This window comes from Paroedura picta, chromosome 7 (genome assembly GCF_049243985.1).
Source record: "Paroedura picta isolate Pp20150507F chromosome 7, Ppicta_v3.0, whole genome shotgun sequence".
Classification (NCBI taxonomy): domain Eukaryota; kingdom Metazoa; phylum Chordata; class Lepidosauria; order Squamata; family Gekkonidae; genus Paroedura; species Paroedura picta.
Window position 1 is genome coordinate 42358591 of NC_135375.1, and position 21669 is coordinate 42380259.

General features: G+C 45.0%; 1 long non-coding RNA gene across 12 annotated transcripts in view; it reads right to left on the reverse strand.

Moving 5' to 3' along the window:
• LOC143842434 (uncharacterized) overlaps positions 1-21669 on the reverse strand; it is a 111173-nt gene that overhangs the window by 77599 nt on the left and 11905 nt on the right. For 10 of the 12 annotated variants that reach the window (XR_013233112.1, XR_013233115.1, XR_013233111.1 and 7 more), the window contains exons 2-3: positions 11829-12017; positions 7896-7979 (exon numbers count right to left, since the gene is read on the reverse strand). This is a non-coding gene — a long non-coding RNA (uncharacterized LOC143842434). Of the gene's footprint in view, positions 1-7895; positions 7980-11828; positions 12018-17223; positions 17381-17798; positions 20092-21669 lie in introns of those variants that run through there. The other 2 variants (XR_013233116.1, XR_013233118.1) reach the window with 2 other exon arrangements.

A 21669-nucleotide genomic window follows, 5' to 3' on the forward strand; every position in this document is an offset into this window, starting at 1 on the left:
TTCATACTCAAATACAAAAGGCCATAGATTGTACTGCTTCAGCACTGATGTCTCCAATCGGGGTTAGGGGGATGGAGAGGCCATATATTTCCCATATCTATGTTGCAAATTTTCACAGAAACCTATGGGAGTGCCACATATAGACGGAAGGCATATTACTCTTCAAATAATTTCAACAAAGTCAAATACTTAAAAATGATTCCATCACATCAGCTGCCGCCTTGCAATAGCAGGCAGGAATTACATTGCCACCCTGTTAAAATGTTAGCAACCACATTTCATTTTTTGAAAAGGCAATTTATTTGTCCTGAAATAAAGAGTTGATTATATCTCTTATTACTGTTACAAGGACTTGATATATCACAAAGAGGAAGAGTTACAACGTGTACCAACTATCACCCAGGAAAAATGAAGCTGATTCATAATTCACTTTGAGAATGTCTAGTTAGTCAATCAAGTGATTTGTAATCATAAAGGCTGCCAGGGATTGAATGAATAATGGGCCCTACTAAAATCCTTGGATTTCCTAGTATTCTTATGTCATTATGTGACTTTCATTGCTGTTTCTTGTAGTTGCTGCTATTTCAGTAGAACAAATTAAATACCCCCACAGTCATTTGCATGAATCTGTTTGGCTCTTTAACGTTCACACAAAGGGAGTGACCACTCACCTAACAGACAAAGCTAGATTTCTGTCTTTGGAAGCTGAATCTTTTTATGATGTAAAGTTTGCAGAGAAACAACCTATCCTCTCCTACCCCCCATTTCCTTCTGACAGCATTTGGGGGGTAATGAATCTTAGCATAGATCATACTGTTACAGTACATTTTCTCAAGTTATTTTATAACTATAGAAATGACATAATTCATATCGCATGCCATCTGTTTAACAGCAGCATCCTTTTCCCTACCTCTTAATCTTTACAGATCATCAACCTATTCTCTTAGCTAAAAAGCAACAACCATGTTATAGCATACTAAAGAGGATGTGATCTTCAAATGTAGATTTCTGTAAAAACAAGAATCCAACTAAAATGGGGGGGGGGGTGTAAAACTAAGCTGCATTGGGAAAAGTTGCTATTTGACATGTCTTCTTGTATACATTTTGCTTTCATCTGGTCTCCTTTCCCACCAAAATCAGTATGCTTTAAAGACTGGTTTCTGACATTATACAGAATGCCTTTTGTTTTTACATGTTCATTTTTCAAATATGCATTTCTCCATGCTCACTGAAATCTAGATTGTTTTTAATTTCACTTCAATGGTTTGGCAATGTTATTGTTTAAGTTGCTTGAAGTTGGGAAATAATTTATCATTACTATGAAATCAGAGTTATCCTTTTACAAGAATTTTAACTGTTGCAGCAACCATTGCTTGTAGAATACGGCATGCATCTGTCAAATCCCCTTTTCTTTTCTTTTTTTCTTAAAAATAAGCTTCTAAACTGAGACCACTGACATATTCTGAAAAAAATATATTTTGCAGTTGCATTTTTTATCTTTTAGATAGGACCGTAAAACTTACAATTGCTTTATCAGCTTTCTAGCAGCAATCTATACATGTAAATACAACTTCCTATTAGAACTAGTTGTGAATGTCTATAAAAATTGATCCCAAATATGATTGTTAACTTCCTCCTACAATGAAATGTAACCAGCTGCAGTATCAAAATGTAAAACCTGGGACTAACCATATCCTAATATCAAATCACATTTCAGTAATTTCCTAACCAGTTAACCTGGAGGGTCAAGTTCAGTATGTACCGTAAACTGAATTAATGTACAATACATATTCAGACTCTTTCCTAGGTTATAGACCTTGATAGAATATTGGTAATCATTACAAGAATCTAAACTTTTTGCAAATCTCTTATTTATATTTTTAAACCATAATTTATGACTTGTGACAGGGAAAATGGTTCTATGAAATACAAGATTTTTAATGTGCATTTTTTCTAATATATATTTCACAGTCCAAACTTTTGTTTCCAATAATAACCATAAAAACAAGTAGCAATTTAAGATACAATTAAACTGACAAATACATTGGACTGACATTAAATAAAGAGGAAGATTTTAAAACTATTACAGAGAGTTGGAAATTAATAAGCCTTTTGTTTCAGAGCCACAAATTATTATAATATAGCCTGGACTGCTTAGTCTTTTAACACTTCTATTGTCTATCAGGGAAAACAATATTTTTATGTTTTATTCAAGTACTGTTTATTACTTAACATGAGATACATTTAAAATATGGGTTAATTGTATATATACAAAAACAAAAGCCATGTAATTCTAAGATCAAGCCAAGACAAACATTTTCAAGCTGTCCCTTGCTGTTTTGTGATATTTTGACTAGTATTAATAAAAGTTATCCCATGATTTTAGTCTTGAGATCTTTCTCAGGACCAACACAGCTACCAGAAACCTTTGTGTATTGCATTAATACAGGGATTACATAAATAATCTGCATAAAGTGTAAATACTCACACATTTTATAAGATTTTAGGTTTGATTTTATTATGAATTTAAATATTTTTTTTTTATTCTTTGGTTTCAGAAAACTCTTGCATCCCATTAATGTCTGTGATTCACATGCTTAAGTTATTTTCCAAACAGGGATAAAATGAAAAATGTACTTTGGTCCTTGATTGACTCTCTTTAGCAAAATAGTAGCAAAAGTAGTGGGATGCATATCCAAGCATAAAGTATTAGTCATCTTAGACATTGTGGTCCTAAGCCCATTTATCTCAGAAATACGTTGTCTTTAAATGAATGTGTCTTAATTCTATATAAGTGTTACAGAAAAGAAGTGTGAGCATGCCGGCTCACATCTTTAACATTTACGGAAAGGTCAGGATGGGGGCTTATACAAACTAAAGTTGCCAATTTTAACCCACCACAACTACCCAAACCTGTCCCCTTTCTGTTTGCTAGGAAATGTCATGGATGAACTCATGCAAAGGTTACCAAACTGCAGTCAGAAGAGCTGCTTTCCTATCTGTCTGGAACAAATTGGAACTAACATGTTTAAGTCTCTACAACACATTAACATTCCTGAAGTCCTCCAGACTCCTCAGAGCCACTTTTGTTAATGGTAGCAATTTTCTCAATACCCTGAAACGTAGTAAAACTAAAAAGCTGCTAAGATGTTTAATGCAGTGTAGAGTTGCGGAGACGATTGGATAGGACTAATTCCAATAGCTTGGTCAAACACAAGAATATACAATTGCAAGATCCCACCATGTGTAACCAAAGGGACCGTAGAGAACAAAGCATTTGTTGAGTAACTTTCAGCAGGCTGTCAAATGCAGTTTTAATAAAACAGATGCATGAAGCAAATGAAACATGCCCTTTCTGCCCCCTTCTCTGTGTACAAGATTTCAGAAATCTCTAAAAGTATTTTAAAGAAACACAACTAAATGATGATGACTTTTAGCTCAAATATAACAAGAGAACAGAGAAGTGACTTTTGGTATAAAAGCTTGACAATAGCTGAGGTTAATGGTTAACCATGTTTCCTCCCTAAATACTGTTCAGAAACGTTTGTGCACTAGCCACCTCAGCTCCTGTTTCATGTTGTAAATCAAGTCCGTTAAACTTCGGGCTGAATAATAAGCATCCCGCCCCCAAAAAAGAAAAACTCTCAAAATAATTAAAACCCATCAGGCTACCAGATTTTCACAATGCATTAATGAGCCATTGATAATGATATAAATTATTGCGGGGAAATGTATGATCAGGGGGTGGGGGGCGGATGAATAACACAGAATTGTATACAGAATTCATTATTCCAGTATCAGGAAAAATCATTAGTTTCTCTGGGAGCTTTACTAGACCAGCTTCTGATTGTGGGTGATAACAATATGACTGAGATAATAGAATGTATATTGCACTTCTCATCATCAAGGCCCTTCAGATACATTAGCAAAGTAACCCTCACCATAGCCACATACCAAGAATTATTACCCCCCTTATTATTGTAGTTGGAGGTTGAGGCAAAGAGCAGGGCTCTCTTAGTGTCTGATATTTGAAACAGCAACTTCCCAGATTCCCCTACAGAGCAATCCTAAGTTGATCTACCCAGAATCTTACTTGAGTTTACTCCCAGGAAAGAGTCTTTAGGATTGCACTGATAGCCACTAAACCAGAGTTACTCACCCAGCTTGCTTTCTCTCCATTCAGCTATCACAACAACTACATTAACTATCTTTTGCCTTTGACATCTCTAGTTCTACACAGCAACATGTATAGGTGCATGTATTTTCACAATTAACATCCTACACTATAACAGAGAGTACTTAGTTGGCTTGAATACCTATGGCAGCTAGGCAGGGTAGAAATACTTCCAAATAATTAATAAATAAAACTAGCTTCAAAGCCCATTCGTAAGAACGGGCTTTGAAAGGGGCCCCCTGGCCGCTTTTCCAGGGGCCAGCCCAATCCAGACGCGCCCAGCAAAGCTGACCCAGACACCACCCAGACAGGGATGGTGCCCAGGCCCAGACAGGGCCACCTACATGGCCCTTTTTCTTTTATATATAAGACTTATGGTTAAGATGGGTTAAGTACAATTATCCTAACTGAAATGTTACACTTTTTGTTGCATAGGGATCAATAACTGAAGGTCCAAGGCCATATCCACCCAACCTAGAGACAAAGGGGCCACGTGACATCATCGGGACCTCCTTCTCCACCCCGCTAGTAGTGGGGGGAAGTCGGATTTTTATTGATCTTCCGCCATGTTGGTAATGTTTTTATGTCTTTTAATGGGGTTTTAATGGGGTTTTAAGACACTGTGACCTGCCACAAGCTGCAAGGGAGTGGTGGGAAATAAACTGAATAACAACAACAACAACAACAACAATAATAAGGGTTTATTAATGTTTCATTTGTGGAGTAAAGGTAAAGGTAAAGGTATCCCCTGTGCAAGCACCGAGTCATGTCTGACCCTTGGGGTGACGCCCTCTAGCGTTTTCATGGCAGACTCAATACGGGGTGGTTTGCCAGTGCCTTCCCCAGTCATGACCGTTTACCCCCCAGCAAGCTGGGTACTCATTTTACCGACCTCGGAAGGATGGAAGGCTGAGTCAACCTTGAGCCGGCTGCTGGGATTGAACTCCCAGCCTTATGGGCAAAGCTTTCAGACGGCTGCCTTACCACTCTGCGCCACAAGAGGCTCTTCATTTGTGGAGTAGCACCCTCTATATTTAAATCCTGCCTCATTCTGGCTAACTACAAAATATATTCATGACCAATCTAGTATCACGGAATTGTCATCACATGGTGAAATATGCACAAATGGGAGGATCTAGATTTCACAACCTGCTGCTCTTCAGTGGACTATCTTGAAAGAATCTTCCTTTGTTTTCTTTTGCAATGCTAGAGATAAAAGGGGGCAACCAAGATGATTAAGGGGTTGGAGATCCTTTCCTGTGAGGAAAGGCTAGAGAATCTGGGACTTTTTATTCTGGAAAAAAAGACTGCTAAGGGGAAACATGACAAAGGTGCATTAAACTATGCAATGGACAGAGAAAGTAAATAGAGATGGGCTCTTCTCCACCCCTATAATACTAGTGTACCCAATGAAATAGCTGGGAAATGGGTTCAAGGTAGACAAAAGAAAAGATGAGTAATTAAACTATGGTCTTCACTGATAGTAGTGGTACAGATGGCCAAGAGCATAGATGGCTTTAAAAGGAGAATAGACAGACTCATGGAGGAGAGATTCATCCATGACTGCTAGCCATAGCCAATGAAGTTAGCTTCTATAACAGTAATTCTCAATGCTGCGACCCTTTAATACAGTTCCTCATGTTGTCATGACCCCCAACCATAAAATTATGCAAGTGTTCTTTCACAGAAATTAAACCAAAACTAACCAATGATGTGAAGATCCATTGTGCATTATTATTGTATATAAATTGGCTATTTTCCAAGGTTTTTCAGTTCAGTTCTGCTTCTTGTCCCACCATGCCGATCTTGCTCTTTTCTGCTGCTCCAGACAGATGAACATTCTATCTCGATCTACCCCACAAGGCTGTTGTGTGGTGGGGAGGGATGGGCATGTACACTGCTTTGCTTCCCAATTATATTCTGTACTATTGCACCACTTCTGGGGTTGATCAAAGCCTAAGGAAGATTTCAGGGGTCTCAACAGTGAGAAAGGCTGCTCTATACCCTGTTTGTTTGGACAGGGCAACTTATTGTCCGCTGTGTAAAACCATAAGCTGGACTGGGTGGAGCCCAGAAGAAAAAAAAGGAATCACAAGGCAAGATAGTGTAATAGTCCTCTCTGTATTAATAGTAAAAGTCCAAATAATGATAAAGGGTCAACCAAAACGGGATCCTAGATAAATAACCTGCTTTCTACGTATCTTCATCAGTGGTTGCTCTGCGGAATAAGTAAACAAGTTGAAATATACACTTTCAAAAAACCATAATTCATAATTTTACAGAGCTACAATAAGACATACCTTCCAATGTAGTTATGTTATAGTAATATGTATCACATTGGCAAATGCTCATCACAGCCTGGGGATTTCATTATTTGGACTTTTAATAATAATACAGAGAGGATTGTTACATTATCTTGCCTTGTGATTCCTTTTTTTTCTTCTGAGTTCATATTGAGGAATCTATGGTTCTATATTGGACTAGGTGGAGCACCTATCTGAAAGGGCATCAGTGGAAGCTTTTCTGTCTTGAATATTTTTTACTCTGTATTTGCCAGTTTACTTTAAGGACTCCTAGTATTACATCAATAACACAAGAGAACTGTTTGATATGCATGTCACACCCTACCTCTAAAGTGAATGCCCATGTTCTTTGCATCTGAGATTACCAGTGCTCTGAAATTCTTTCCCACAACCCTTTGAGGACCAGATTTCCAGGAACAGAAAAGTGCTGAGAGATACCACAGTCTATTCAGGGGTAGTCAAACTGCGGACCTCCAGATGTCCATGTACGACAATTCCCATGAGCCCCTGCCAGTGCTGGCAGAGGCTCATGGGAATTGTAGTCCATGGACATCTGGAGGGCCTCAGTTTGACTACCCCTGGACTATATTTTTGACTGTGATGTCTCTCAGCACTCTTCTGTCCCTGGGAATCTGGTTCTCCCAAGGGTTGTAGTAGAGAACAGAACAGGGGGAGGAGGTTAGGCCAGGAGGGTCTGACTAATTATGGGCTGACCTCCTCAAGCAACCACCCCCTATTCAAAACCAGGTTGTATTCTTGAAAAAGCCTGAAGGATTGATGATAGGCATGAAGAAACATTCTAGTAGATCAGGACTCATAATGTAAATGGGAAGACACAATGTTTGCAGATGTTGATTTCACAGATTTTTACACAAGTTTTTCAAGACCATTATAAAATGTAAACTTATGTCATGGATTGTACTATTTCTGGCCAAGGCCAGAAGTCCCTGAAACTGTTTCTATGCAACCCATCTGAATTGCTTATCTGTGTTCATAAGAGGGCCCTGGTTATGTCACTGGGATATGCACCAGAAAACTTTCTGAATGTCCTTTAAAGTACAATAGAAGTGCTCACAAGGAAAAGCTTTGCCATCTACTGAGCATGCCCCCTGTGGGCCTACCATAGTCAGCAAAGTCATTGAAATAACCTGATCAAGTCTCCCCAGTTGGCTCTGAGTACAATGCATTTCTCAGAGCCATGCCTGACTCCAGAGCATGCTGGTCACTGGCCCGGGTCTGTTCTACAAGCTCATCCATGCCTGGGGTTAGGTGGCTCAGCTTGGTTCAACAAAAGAATGACTATTTTCACTGCACACCGTGGATCTGCCTTTATTAGTGGTCAAGTGATCAACTGGCTTTTCAAGCTATTCTTCACGTCCACATAAAAAATAAAGAAATGCTTTTATTCATTTACTTACCAAAAAATCCCTTTCATCTGAAAATGGCAGTCTTTCTTTTTACATATTCCCAGTAGGACTACTGTTGGCTTCAGCTGATGCAAACTGAAATCAAAATGATGTGAATTTATTTTAGAAGTTGAAAACACCCTTTTCATCCAAGGAACAATCAACTTTTTCTTTTTACGATATTTTTTTTAAAAATATTTTGCTTTATTTTCATACTTAAGAGTGTTGTATTCCCAGCTTCAAAAATGCCAAGAGGGGAAGGATTGGGTTTTTAAGAATGGCTTATTCAGATGAAAAGCAAATTTCCTGCAGATCATGAGAATAAAGTTGTTAAGAATACACTGCTACTATAAAACCCATAGGATTTCAGGACGCCATGTGGACAGAAACTAAGCTTTTACTATGTGTAAATCCAGCACTGGCAAAGTGGGGGGCAGGACTCCATTTTGCCCAAAGACAAACTGATCCTAAGGTCACAGCTGGAAATAACGTGTGTGGTCTCACTTGAAGCTATATTATACTCCAGCGCTGAGTGTTAATCTCACATGCACTTTGAATAAAATAACTGAGCCTCAAGTTTTCCAGTAATATAAATTTGAGAAAACATATCGTAATGTAACATTAAGCCTTTTCCCTGATAAGCGTGGGGCTACTTTTATTGGAAACTCTTAGAACTGGCAAGTGTTAAAAGGTGCCGTTAGTGTTAAATCAGCCAGTAGTGTACATCTGTCACTTCAATAGGCCTGCACTCCTTGTCCTGAACTGTTTGAGGGGGGTTAATGTTTGCTAATCTTCCCGGCTCTTGTTCTTCTCCAGCTCTGGAGAGATGTAAGGCTACAGCTTCGTTTTCGACATTCAGACTTGGATGTCACTGAAATTCATGTTACTGTTTTATTGCAGGTGGCAGAAGACAAAGAGGGCAAAAGGATATATTGACTGTTTTGGCTCAGATTTGCCATGCGCTGTGAAAGGGGGATAATAAAACATTTGAGGAATTAGTGTGGCCATAAAGTGCTCCCAAGTGAGAGCCGTTTGAGAAGTAGTTTATTTCATCAGCATTCTCCTTTATCACACTGATCTTGCCAATAGCACTTGGCAGCTAATTACAGGGGACCAACCAGACATGCGGCATTCTTGACGTAAGAATATTCAGGTTCCTCGGTAATACTCAACTGTTCATTAGGTAGAATAACAAAATGGTTCTCAGCCGTATAAGAGGCATCACAGATGGGATTTCAGCAACTGGCACCTTCTGATCTTATGTATGTTCCCTCCAAAAGAAGGAAGTCCCACTGAGTTCAGTGGAGCTTTTTCCCCCAAGTAAAGTGCGCATGGAATTGCAGTCAGCCAGCTGGTTTAGTTTTTGTGCATGCGTGCATGTTTTTAATCATCATACCTACTTTTTACCTTGCATTGCTTTCAGAATATCTTTTAACAGCCACTTGGGGGTTCTGGCCTTACAGTTGTTTTGAATTTGATTTTAGAAGGTTGAACCTGTACAATTATATCACACTGTCATGCTTGAAGATTGTTCACGGGTTAATAATTCCATACTTTTTTGAAATACCACACCCTGCCACACCTTGAGAAGAGCTTCATGCTGTGTTTTTGCTTATAGCAAAGGGAGGAGCTGTCAATTCATTCACACCTCTGAGATTGCATTTAATCCTGAGGGCAGACCTGAGAAACGTCCAGTGTCCAGTGGGGCTTGCTCCAGGGTATTGTGTACATGGGACTGCATCCGTAATCAACCCATTTAAACAATTATATAAACCAGCCTTTCTCAGCTTTGTTATCATTGAGAAACCTCTGAAACATTCTTCAAGCTTCAAGAAACTCCCAGAAGTGGCACAACTGTGCAGAATTTGATTGAGAAACACAGCTGTGTACATGCCCATCTGAAGAAGAAGAAGAGTTGGTTCTTATATGCCACTTTTCTCTACCCGAAGGAGGCTCAAAGCGGCTTACAGTTGCCTTCCCTTTCCTCTCCCCCACAACAGACACCCTGTGAGGTGGGTGAGGCTGAGATATCACTGCTCAGTCAGAACAGTTTTATCAGTGCCATGGCAAGCCCAAGGTCACCCAGCTGGCTGCATGTGGGGGAGTGCAGAATCGAACCCGGCATGCCAGATTAGAAGTCCACACCACTACACCAAACTGGCTCTCTGGGGCCCCTCCCCTTCGCACCCCCTCCAGGCTCATCACTGGCCAATGGGGGGGGGGTGCAGATTGACATGACCATATATGGTTATATCACCCACTGAAAGTCTAACAAATTTAAAACATATATTAGAAATTAATTCACTTCCACCCATTCAGGAAACCCTTTGAGAGCCATCAAGAAACCCTAGAGCTTCACAAAACCCTGATTGAGAAAGCCTGCATTAAATCTACAGAATTCTTCCAGTGATCACAAAGTTCAACAGAACTTCTTTGAGAAAAACTTACAGTATTTATTTACTGTTTGATGACCACAAGCTGACTGCTAAGCACATGTACAATAGAAGTGAAATAATTTATTCTGAATGAACCTTATTGGATGACAAAGCCCTTCATTCACATGATAGCAAAATGAACAGCTTATCATTTATGATGCCTGATCCAATGCATGTTTATGTAGGACTGTGGACAATGTAACACAGGACTTCATTCTTAGTCACTTTTCTGATGCCTGTGGTCTCAGAACATTTCCAAAGGGAAGACTCAAACTACCTGATCATCTGCTCTTAACTGAACTGCTTCACACTGCAACAATAAGCTAAATGCTTGAATTTATACACACATACATAGTCACAAGCAAAATCCCTTATTCCAAAGGAGCATAACAGGGAGTGGACTAGGATAGAACCTTCACTTTGTTGTACCCCTTTGGCAAGTCCAACAAGGATCTTTGAAAAAGAAATCTGAGGGAAGCATTCAAGCACCCATTTCTCCATCTTAAGAAGCATCATAGCTCACTAGCATTATTTGTATTTATTGTTTATTGTATGGCGTGTAGCCAGATCCACATCATGACCCCTAGTGTTCCTTTGAGGAACTATCACCCAAATTACTGGGTGTCTCTCATCCAAATACCAGTCAGGGTCATCTCTGCTTAGCTAGTGAGTTTTGATGGGATCAAGCTTGCTTGGGCAATCTAGGCCAGGGTCCAGCTCACCAGGAGAGCACTTGCTTTGCATGCAGATGGTTCCAGGTTCACTCCATGGCATCTCTAGTTAAGAAGACCAGGTAAGATATGAAATGAAAGAGGGAGGAAAAGAGGGGTTTCACTGCTGTAGGTACATCAGTGGGACTGCTTATCAGGTTATTTGACTCTCTTGATTCCCCACTACCACCACTCTGGGTATGAAAGAAGGATTTTTGTTCAGATCAGTGTAACCAGCTATCCACTTAGATGTTTGCCTTTCTTAATTACATGGATCAGGCTAAAATTGACATTTCTATCTGAGGCCTTAGCTTGCCCAAAAGCTTCCTGGGATGTGTTGGCAGTCTGCGGTCTGGATTGCCTGGGCTGATCTCTGGAGGACTGATCTGCAAATGACTGTGCCTTAAAGCAGAGGGGCTAAACTATGTGATCTTTGTTTTTTTCTCCAGTCTAAGAAATCTTGAACAGAACACAAAAGCCAGCAGGAAGCTTTTCACACCAATAGCCCTGAAATGATCAGCCCCAGGAAAGTTACTGTCTCCTTTTCAGTTCACTGGAAAGAATGCCAGCCCAACTCGCAGAACTGCTACACCGGCCACATTTAAACACAAGTGTGTTGTTAATAGGAAGGAATTAATCTACACCAAGATCATCTGGGGGGGGGGGGGCAGCTTGTAGGCAGCAGGCAAACGTTCACAGGAAGGATATTTGTCTGGGATCCCTTCTAGGCTCCAAGATCTCGTCAAGGGGATTTCAATCACTTTCGACCCAGTGCTCAGTCTTTGGAATTGACCACATACCTCCCACAGTGGCTTGAGACCCATGTTTGGATGGACGTTGCATCTGAATGGAGGTGCTGTTGAGTACCGGGGTTTTGCCAGGCAAATAGGAGCTACCAGCCAGCAAACATTTGGCGACAGATCCCAACAAGGCTTTTCTCTTCCACACTCTCCTCAACAGCCGCTAGGATCCTCTTTGCCAAAGCCGCCCTGTGAAAAAGATTCGCAGGAAACTGACAGGCTGACTCACGATTGTTGTCAAAGGACAGTGACGCGGACATAAAGGAATGTGTTTGCCAGTGGAAAGGGTTTGCCCCAGAGCTTTCCCTTTACAGGCGAGAGTGAAGCCTTCGTTTCCCAGTCATAAAAGGCTTGCCTGCCTTCATGAATACCCTGTGGTTTGATTATGGTTGGCCAATCCATCCACGTATCAGTTAAAAAACGAGATGCTTAAAAGGGGGGGGGGGGGGAAGGTTACTAGGTTGACCGCCTGCTAATTACACCGAAAATATAAGCTGCTACGACTAAATCAATACAGTTTTCGGCCTGGGAAGTAAATCACTTTCCCAAGCCACTGGCCGACTCCATACTTACTGATATCATCGGTTTCAGAAGTCGATGGTGCAGGAGATGACTTGATAGCCCCCATGTCTGTCCCCCAATGTCCCACCCCATAGCTGAGAAAAACTATTGGGACTGAACTCCACCTAGATTAAACAAATCCCATGGGTTTTCATGGGCCACAACTTGCAGGACACCCTCCATGCACCGCCTTCCCTCGGCACTGGATGGGATGAGCCACGAGCGTGATGCCTAGGGGCCAGCTGCCTCTCTGCCAGCCGAGGCTTCCCTTTTCCACCATCCAGTGACCCTTTTAATGCTTCCAGACACATTGATCCGACAGTTCCCTCCCTGCCGTGCACTTGGCTGGGGCGGCGGAGCTGGGGGACTCAGACTCCTGAAGTCTCTTGGCAGGATGGCAGGCAGGCAGACAGGCCAATTGATCGCTATAGGATGAGGTCTCTCTCTCTCTCTCTCTCGCTCGCTCCCCTTCCTTTGCCGGGGTCTCCCGCGTCCCCGCCAGGCCCTGTAATGGTTTTCCGATGGCCTTTCAGTATGTCCAAGCCAGGCATTGGCTGGCTGTAAAAAGCAATGGGGAGGGGGGGAGGCACACCCCATGTCAATCGATGGCCAGCCTCCCATTGATTTTCGGAGCCGCCTCTCTGCATGTCTGAGAGGTGCCTTCCGAGCTGCAAGAAGACACACCTCTGACCCGGAAATGTACTGCATGGGGGGGGGTAAAAATAATCTCTGGCCATTTTTTGACAACCTGGTGAAAGTTTACTAAAAGATCACTGGTCTTCTTCCTCCTTGTCCAGCAAAAGAGGAGGGTTCAAGAAGGGAGGGCATTCTGTACAAGCTCAGGAACGCTCTTCACTTTTCTCGTTTCCAGTGTTCTAATGCTGGCTGCGGCTACAAACCCTGGCCCTAAGGAGATGCTCCGGGTTCTGAGCCCCAGCATCAACCTCCTCTTAGCGGCTTATAGCTGTCCCAGTTAAATGGCCCTTTCTCAAAGTAAGAGAGACTGCTCGAAAAATATTCCCAGACCTCAGCCCAACACGGGAAGGCAACTTCCCCCTGCGAATTTCAGGGCTCTGCATTTCTATTTTTACACAAAACTGGCTGAATTTGTCTTAGGCTATTACTGTCTATTACTGCTGGAAGTCTCAGGGAAAGGTGGGAAGCAGCAGATTCTGGCAATCTGCCTAAAGAGAAATCAATGAAACAAATTAATCCTTCGCAGGCTGCAATGACACAGTAATCCATCATTCAGGACTGCTTTTATACACCGAATCAGAGAGCAGAGGGAAAAGCCCAGGGGGACAGCGCAGACAACAACTTACACCAACACTGGGAAAATACAGAGGAATCCGTTTATTTAAAGAGGATAGATTTCACTTGATTGCCTGTTTCGCCCTATAAAGATTTTTTTTCCCCCTTCCCTGGCTGGTGAGAAGCCAGTGGGTGAATGACTATATTTTCTGAGCCGTTTTTTCCCCTTCCGATCTGTGCCTCCGGAATCTAGAGGGGCTCTTGAGAAAAGAGAAATAGGCCCACAACCCAGCCAGTTTCAGCCCCACACCCAAGATCACAGCCTTGTACACGACATCAATCAATCCGGCATCACCGTCCCTCCCCCTTCTGCATTCATATTCACTCACTCTGATGAGACTACAGCCCCCTTCGTTCATAAACTTGGGGAGGGGGGAGAGGTTAAAAGAACAACCCATTTGCTGTGCTTGGACCCCCGGGTTTGAGTAAAGATGACTAAAAGACCACCAGCCCCCTTGAAGTAGTCCCTCCTAGAAATCCCTTGATGGCACCCCAGTCCAGATCTTTTCCTGATTGTGAGACAGCTTTTCATCTTTGCTCCACCCCACCAGTCTGCCTACCTCCATGACTGAAGAGGACTGGGAAAGAGTGGGGAAGACCATTTTGAGTGCTGTAGGCACTCCACCCTCCCCCTTGGAACTGATGATGTCGGGGGTGCAAAAACTGTGATGGTGGTATCCTTAATACGTGTTGACATACTGTCCCCCCATGAAGGGAGCAGGTGGCTGTTCTACACTGAACGTGGATCCATGCCCATGCAATCCAGAAGATGCCCTGGGATTGCATCCTAAAGCAGCTGGCAGCATCCCAGGGGCACCCAGGCTCTAGGCAGGCTTTCCAACAGTCCAGTGGTTGGAACCTTCCCTCAACAAGAGCCCCTTCAGTGGCCTCTGACCAAGCCCAATGGAGCTATTTTTCTCAAAAGGGGCAAGGTACCCATGGCTCTTTGGGCTCCCCAGCCTGGTAGGTTGCACATCCTGTAGATCAGGGGTAGTCAAACTGCGGCCCTCCAGATGCTCATGGACTACAATTCCCATGCTGGCAGGGGCTCATGGGAATTGTAGTCCATGGATATCTGGAGGGCCGCAGTTTGACTACCCCTGCGTAGATCCACCTTAAAAGACAAAGCGCTTTGCTCTTTCTCTGAGCCAACCCCGTGCAAAGTGCCCCACCCCCTCCCTCCAGTACTTGGTGGCTTTTGCATTGCTCACGGTAGCCTAATGAGTCAGATGGATTCTGCCTGGCTGGGGGCTCACTGGAGCTGATCTACCCCGGCAGAGAAACACTGGAGATGCCTTTTCTTCGAAGGCCTGATCTTGTTTGTTGTGAAGTCACACTCTGCCTGCATTTGTCTGTAAAGCAGTGAGCCTTGAGAGGGCAGAGCAGGGAGCCCCTGACCCCTTGCTAGCAAGTCCTTCCAATCTGACAGGGCTGCTTGGACTTCTGGACCAATCTGTCAAAGTCCCCAAGAGGCAGATCCCCCCCCCCACTAGGGCCACTCCTAGAACAAACTGCAAGGGCCAAGATGCTGAGCAGCAAAACTCTCCTTGAACTTCCTCTGTCTTTGGTTGATCTCATGTTGCCTGTGTTAAAGGATATGTCGTGTAGCCCTTCTTGTTTTCTGAAGAGTACAGTGCTGAGACTGGGCTGCCTATCAGCAAAATAAAACAGAAAACCAGGAGCACTATAACTAATAACAGGTAATACAGTATTCCTGAACTGATTTCCTCAGTTAGGCTCCCTGTCAAAGCCGCTGAATGTAATGTGTTCTGCATATGCTCAAAAGCCTTGGGGGGGGGGGCTGTCCCTTCAAATGTTCCAGGGCAGAATCCTGGTGTTCAAAATAGATGCCAGGGCTAAGCCTGGGCTTGAATTCTAGCATAACTTTCATCTCATGGGAGAGGCAGCATGTGTAGTGGGTTAGAGTGCTGAACTAGAATCTGGGAGACCCGGTTTGTATCCTCACTCTGCCACTGATGCTTGCTGGGTGACCTCGGGCCGCTCACACATTCTCAGCCTAACCTACATTACAGGGTTGTTGTTGCAAGGATAAAAAATAAGGAGAGGAGAAGGATGTAAGCTGCTTTACGTCCCTATTAAGGAGGGAGGAGGGAAATAAATACATGTGTAAATAAATGTACATCCGTATTGTTTACATAGTCAGTCTTCTCTAGGAAGGGGGGGGGCAGATCTAAGCTAATGGACAGGTCCATCTGGGACTAAGTGGTTCTTGAAAGAACCTGGACATGTGTATTAGGACTGCAACCCCAGAGTGACCGGCAAGGCCCCCTACAACTTGTGTAGGCCTCATTTCTTCTGAATCCTCAACCCAATGCACACCAGCATAACTCCTAAGCTGCTATTGCCTCAGTCTTACTCGGATTAGAAACCTCCTCCACTTTTTTTACCCTTCAGTGCATTTTTATAAATTTGATTATGCTGCACAGCACTGGCAGAAGCAATCATGATTGCTTTAAACACTTACCATTAAAAAACAAAACAAAAATCAAACCCCATCATCTCCACTGTTATCAAAGAACATTAAAAAAAAAGCTTTGCTGTAACTGGGAATCCAATTCTACCAGCCTGAGGAGGCAGCCTTCAATATCCTGCGATGTCCTAACTAGGCATGGAGACAGGGTCCCTAAGAAGGTGCTCTTTGCTCCCCTGAGGCATTGGGCCAAAAGGCCAATGCAAAAGAACAGACAATAAGAAGGCAGTGTAGGGAAGGAACAGGGCTGCCCGGGACCCAGCCTTGTCTAAGAGGCCTCCAGTAGCCCCCCTCTAGCCCCAACCTTACAAAAGCCTGATTGACACTCCCAGATTTGGGACCTGGAATCAAACGTTGTCCTGCATCTAAAAACTCATCATGTTTGTTGCCCGGCTCACAAAGTTATTGGGGAAGCAATTATCTGCTAACCCTAAAGCACTTTATTGCTCAAAACACCAAATTGATACCATGCACACAAAGGCCTTCTTCCTCTTAATGCGCCCCGATGGGGTTGCAAAATGGGGCAAGGCAACATGAAGCAGAGGCATAAAGAACCCGGGTCTCTGGACGCTCTCCAGACACCTGGCTCTTGCCTCAGCAGTGGCAGGGTTGTAGCTAACCAAAAATGCATGGGGGGTGGGGGAGCCTGCCTCTTCTGTTTCCTTCGGCTCCATCTCTTTGTTCCCTCCCCTGGTGACATAAGATTGGATCTCAGGTTGAAAATGGCCTGCCCCTCATCAGAGGCTTAATGGGATGTTATTTGCCACCAGATGTTTGTTCCTCTCTGTGCTATGAAAAGCTTCTGCTTTCCATTTCTATGCACTGAGCCTCCATTCAAGGGGCCAACTGGCAGCCTTCACTGGGTTCCTGGGGGAGAGAGACACATTGCTGTCCTTCACAGGTATCTCTGCAAACTCCTGGCGCACCCTCACTTACCTTTCTGCTATTTGCGACTGACAGGGAAGGCATTTGCCAGTGCATGAGAAACATGACTAAGCATCTTTTCAGCAAAACAAGAAGAGCAACAAATACCTTTTGTTGTGAAGCTTTTGTTAGCTTTAACACCAACTCTCCTTCTGTGGTCCAATGTACGGTTCTGAATGTGTCCTTAAGAGGCCAGAGTTTCGATCCCTGTTTGTTTGTTTTTTAATTACAGGACAGAATGTAACTCTGTACTTGCCCTGAGACTCTGAAAGAGTGAGAAGAGAGTGAGCACCTGAAAGAGGGCCTCTCCTCATGTGCAAACTACAGGGTCCTCATCACTCCACACACCTGGAAAACACCCCTTCCCATTCATAGGACCTGCCTTCCTAGTAGGCTAGAATCTGTTGGGTCCCCCACCCCCCAACTCTTTGGGCAACCTTGAGTAAGTTGTTAGTAAAAACACCTTTAAAAGTTGCCTGGAACAAGAATGGGTGACGTTTCCCATTGCCCAGCACCAGCGTAGAAGCTCCTGCCCCAGCAGTCGATCCCTATCTGGGCAGGCGTCACAAGATCCCTTCCCTTTGCCCAGTGAATCAAGCGCTTGCTCACAAAAATCTTGTATGACAACAGGCATGCTAATCCAAGGAAGACTGTTTTATCAAGAGGGGAGTATAAATCTTTACCGTAAAGCTTCATTTGTGGGGGAGTCTCTTCAAGGCCTGGAGCTGGCCGGCCTCTTGCATTGCCTGCCTCGAGCTTCGTCCCTGATCCACCCTGACCTTTCCTCTTGGGATGTGGGCTTGGTCGAATCCGGCCTCAGCAGCCCACGTCCACCCGGGTGCTCACGTTTTTCCCTTTCTTTGAAGAGCTGTTTAATGCAAGGACCTGGAGAAGCTTTAGGGGTCAAGAGAAGAATGCTAATTGGGAGGGCCTAATTGCTTCAAGAAGCCGGGCGGGCTTGGCCTGTTCCTAATAAAAAGAAGAAGCAGCAGGGCCTTCAATCCCAGAAGCAAGGGACTCCGAGAGTTTCCACTGGGTAACCAAATGACTTCACCTAGTCCCTGATCCCCCCCCCCCCCCCATGACATCTTGAAGGAAAGCAGGCTCTCTCCGGCCTCCAGAGTCATAAATTGGCTGCAGCCGAGACTAGTAAATCTGGATTGATTTAAAAAGGCTTTTTCATCCTCCCAATCAAATGAAGTCACTGTTAATTAGATGTTTTCAGTTAACAGTGTCACTCTTGCCAATCTTACCTGCTCACACATCCATTCCACCACCTCACCTTATCATCGTAGCATCTGGCCCAGCACTTGGCCTTTATTGTGGACAATGAATGGGGGCTGGGGGAGTTGGGGAATCCCTTGGCTGACTGACCCCAAGGTCCCTCCAGTGTTCCTCTCTTGCAAAGGACCCCTTACACAAAGATCCCGCATTGCTTAGCCTGTCCTTCTGTACAATCACTATCATCATTTTAAAACAATTCATCCCGAAGTGTTTACTGGAAAGGGAAGGGCACAGGCGGTTTTCCTTCCCTTAGACCTGAGGAATTGTTAAAAGGATGATGTTACACAGCATTAGGGATAGTTCCTGGTTCTACCCTTTAACTGGGCAGCAGGGCACAACAGATGCCTACTCAAAAGTAAGTCCTACTGATTTCAGTGATGCTTGTACAGGCGCTCACCGTGTGGTCCAAGAGCCCATAAGGCTTCCAGCTTCTCCAAATATTCTGCCCAGCCTTCCAGTGGATAGGAGCCTGGAAAGAATCTCTGTCCCGGGCTTATTGGGAAGTTTCCAACTGGTTCCCAAGAGAGGCAGAGGCCAGCTGAGTGGTGTGATGGCTTCAAGGAGCCCCTGACCGCAGTTGCCCTGGAGCCCTCCCAACCCCTGCATGGCAAGCTCAGGTGGACTGTGCCCCCAGCATTTTACACGGGGTCCTGATTTGTTTAAAATGCAAAAAGAACGCAGAATAAAGACATCACTATAAACTCTCTCCTACTCCAACGGATCAATATTATTATTTCTCCTCTCTGTGAATGCATCGTAGGAGTTTGAGTTGGTGGGTGAGTTGGGAAGCCTCCTAAATTGCCCTTGAAAGATCCCCAGCCTTGACTTGCAAGTCTGCTTGGACATGGATCCCGAGGAACAAGCAAAAAGTTCCTTCCTTCGCTGTGATGCTGAGGACGGCAGCAAGTAGAACATAGAACGCTCGGTAGGCAGGGTGGTGGATGCTGACCTTTCTGAGCAAGGGTTATGACATTTTCCTCTCCAAAGATACTGGCTGGGCAGGGATGGCATAAGGGAACAAACCCGTAAAGTTGAGAAATGAGCCTCCTTCCAAAGGGAGGCGTTTGTGGCCGCTTCAAATGCCTTGAAGGCGCAGGAGATGGATTCGACACACTTTCGGCTTAGCCGCACAAGGAGCGGAGCTGCGGGAGCCCTGAGATCCCAACCCGGCTTCACTACAAACACACAAACCCCGCTCAGATCCCAGCAGGTTCCACAGGCATCTTGCGAAGTCACAAATGTCAGCCCTATTCTGACCTGACTGCCCGTGCAGGTTTACGGGGTAGTGTTGTTGTTTGCTTAGCCATGCAGATTCAGAACTGTCAGATCAGCTTTCTTTCGGGCAAGGTTCTTGTCCCTTTCACAGACAGAAATGAACCGGAGGAAGCTCTTCCCTGAGTTTCATCTCTTGGCTGGGACAAGCTGCCCATGCTGGGAGGGAGAGAGGTCTTGCAGAAGAAAAAGCGGCAAGAAGGGAAAGAAGGAAATAGGAGGCTAGAAATGTAAAAACCAACCTGTTGGGGCAACTGTCTGATGGGTTTTTTGGAGAGGCAGGTGTGGTTGTGGGTTGTTTTCAAAAAGGACACAGGCCAGCCCAGCCCAGTGAAAAGCCATTGCTGATCATTATGGGGGGGGGGCACTCTGCACAAGCTCAGAGACTGCATGTCCCCTTTGTGTAGTATTCCAGTCCGGCATCCCTCCCAGCTGCGAATCCTACCTTTACTCCAAAGCTCCCCTTTGCCCCTCCTTGCTTCTCCCCAGGCCCCTGCCCCCCACCCCATCTGCCCTCATGCAGCTGGGGCTTGAGCTGGCCACCTTGGGGAAGCGGAGTCTGGGAAAAGCCCTGGGAAGGCTCCCCTAGCAGAGGGGGATCCGCCTCCCTCTCTTGCCTGCCCTAATGCCTCTGCAGCGTCTTCCCCTGGGTGGGCGAGGTCCCGTTGAGAGTAGGGCTGCTGGGCAAGCCCAGGTCCTTTGCAGATATCCCCTCCCTCCCTCTTTCTCTTTCTCTCTCTCTCTCTGCCTCCGCAGCGGGGGAAGCAGCGCAAGGCCTGTTTTGGCCCTGGCCTCCCCTTTTCTCACCACTGTCCTGGTCCCCAGGTGGGCAACAGGCTGGATCCCATGCATAAAGTCTCCTTGTCCGGCTCCCCCCCCCCCTTGACAAGCTCCCATCTAGTCAGGCACTCCAGTAATCTGCAAAACAGCTCAGAAAAGCCAGTAGTCTCTCCCGTGCCGGGCCACAGATCACCTGGACATGCGCAGCTCCCCCCCCCCATAGCTTCTCCAAGCAGCGCTGCTGTCTGCTCCTCCATGACTCCCCCCCCCCCTTTGATTACACGACCCTTCTCTCTTCCCGCTTCAAACACAGCTCCGATCCAGGAAGCAGTGAAGCCGGAGGACTCCTCGACTCAGATTTGGAACTTTAAAAAACAAAACAAAAAAAGGCCAGCCTTCCGGTATCCACAGTTTCTCAGAGGAGGGGGAGGAGGTTACTTAGGCCCAAATAGCCGAGTGGGAGCGAAGCGGCTTGATCCTAACACCCACCCGCGGCTTCGTTGCTCGGTGGAGCTCGCTGCCTGGGTTGCAGTCAGGGCTTGCTTCTGCCGCCCAGAACTGGCTATGATTCTAGTTAAGGGTGGTTGGGAAACCTGCCCCTTTACGCCGGCTGTTGCGAAGCCACCTACTCCCGAGTAATCTGGTGTCAACTGTGCGGCTGCTTTGGAATCAAGGAGCACTGAGCAACGAGGTTCTGCACCGGAGGTGGAGGCGAAGCTAGAGGGAGCCTCCTTTAATGGACCGTAAAGTAACACAGGGAGAGGGAGAGCATTAGGGCTTTAAAAGGGGTTCCCGGGAGCGATTAAGCTGGCGTAACTCATAGATGCCAAGCCAGTGCAGGGGGAAAGGAGTGGCAAGGCCAAGGTGTGACTTGGCGCAGTCCGACTTTTTCCCGTTCACTCCAAATCAAGTTCCTTCTTATTTAGTTCAGGTTGAGAGGACTGTGAAATCAAGGAAGGGAGAATCCAGGAAACAGGCATTAAATCTGGATGGACTGGGGTCAATGGGAAACTGATCCATGCGCACCTCTGGCCAAAAGGAGAGGGCATTGCTGCCTGTTGCAAGGCAGAGGAGGGTGCCCTCCGCCTGCCTTCCTCAAGAGGTGAAATTGGTCCTTCTCTTTGGCAGGGAGGGAAAGCAGCCAAGGCACTCCAAGGTGCTCTTCCAGGGCTTCAAGAACGCAGAGGTGACCAGGGCCAAGGCTGGGAATTGACAAAG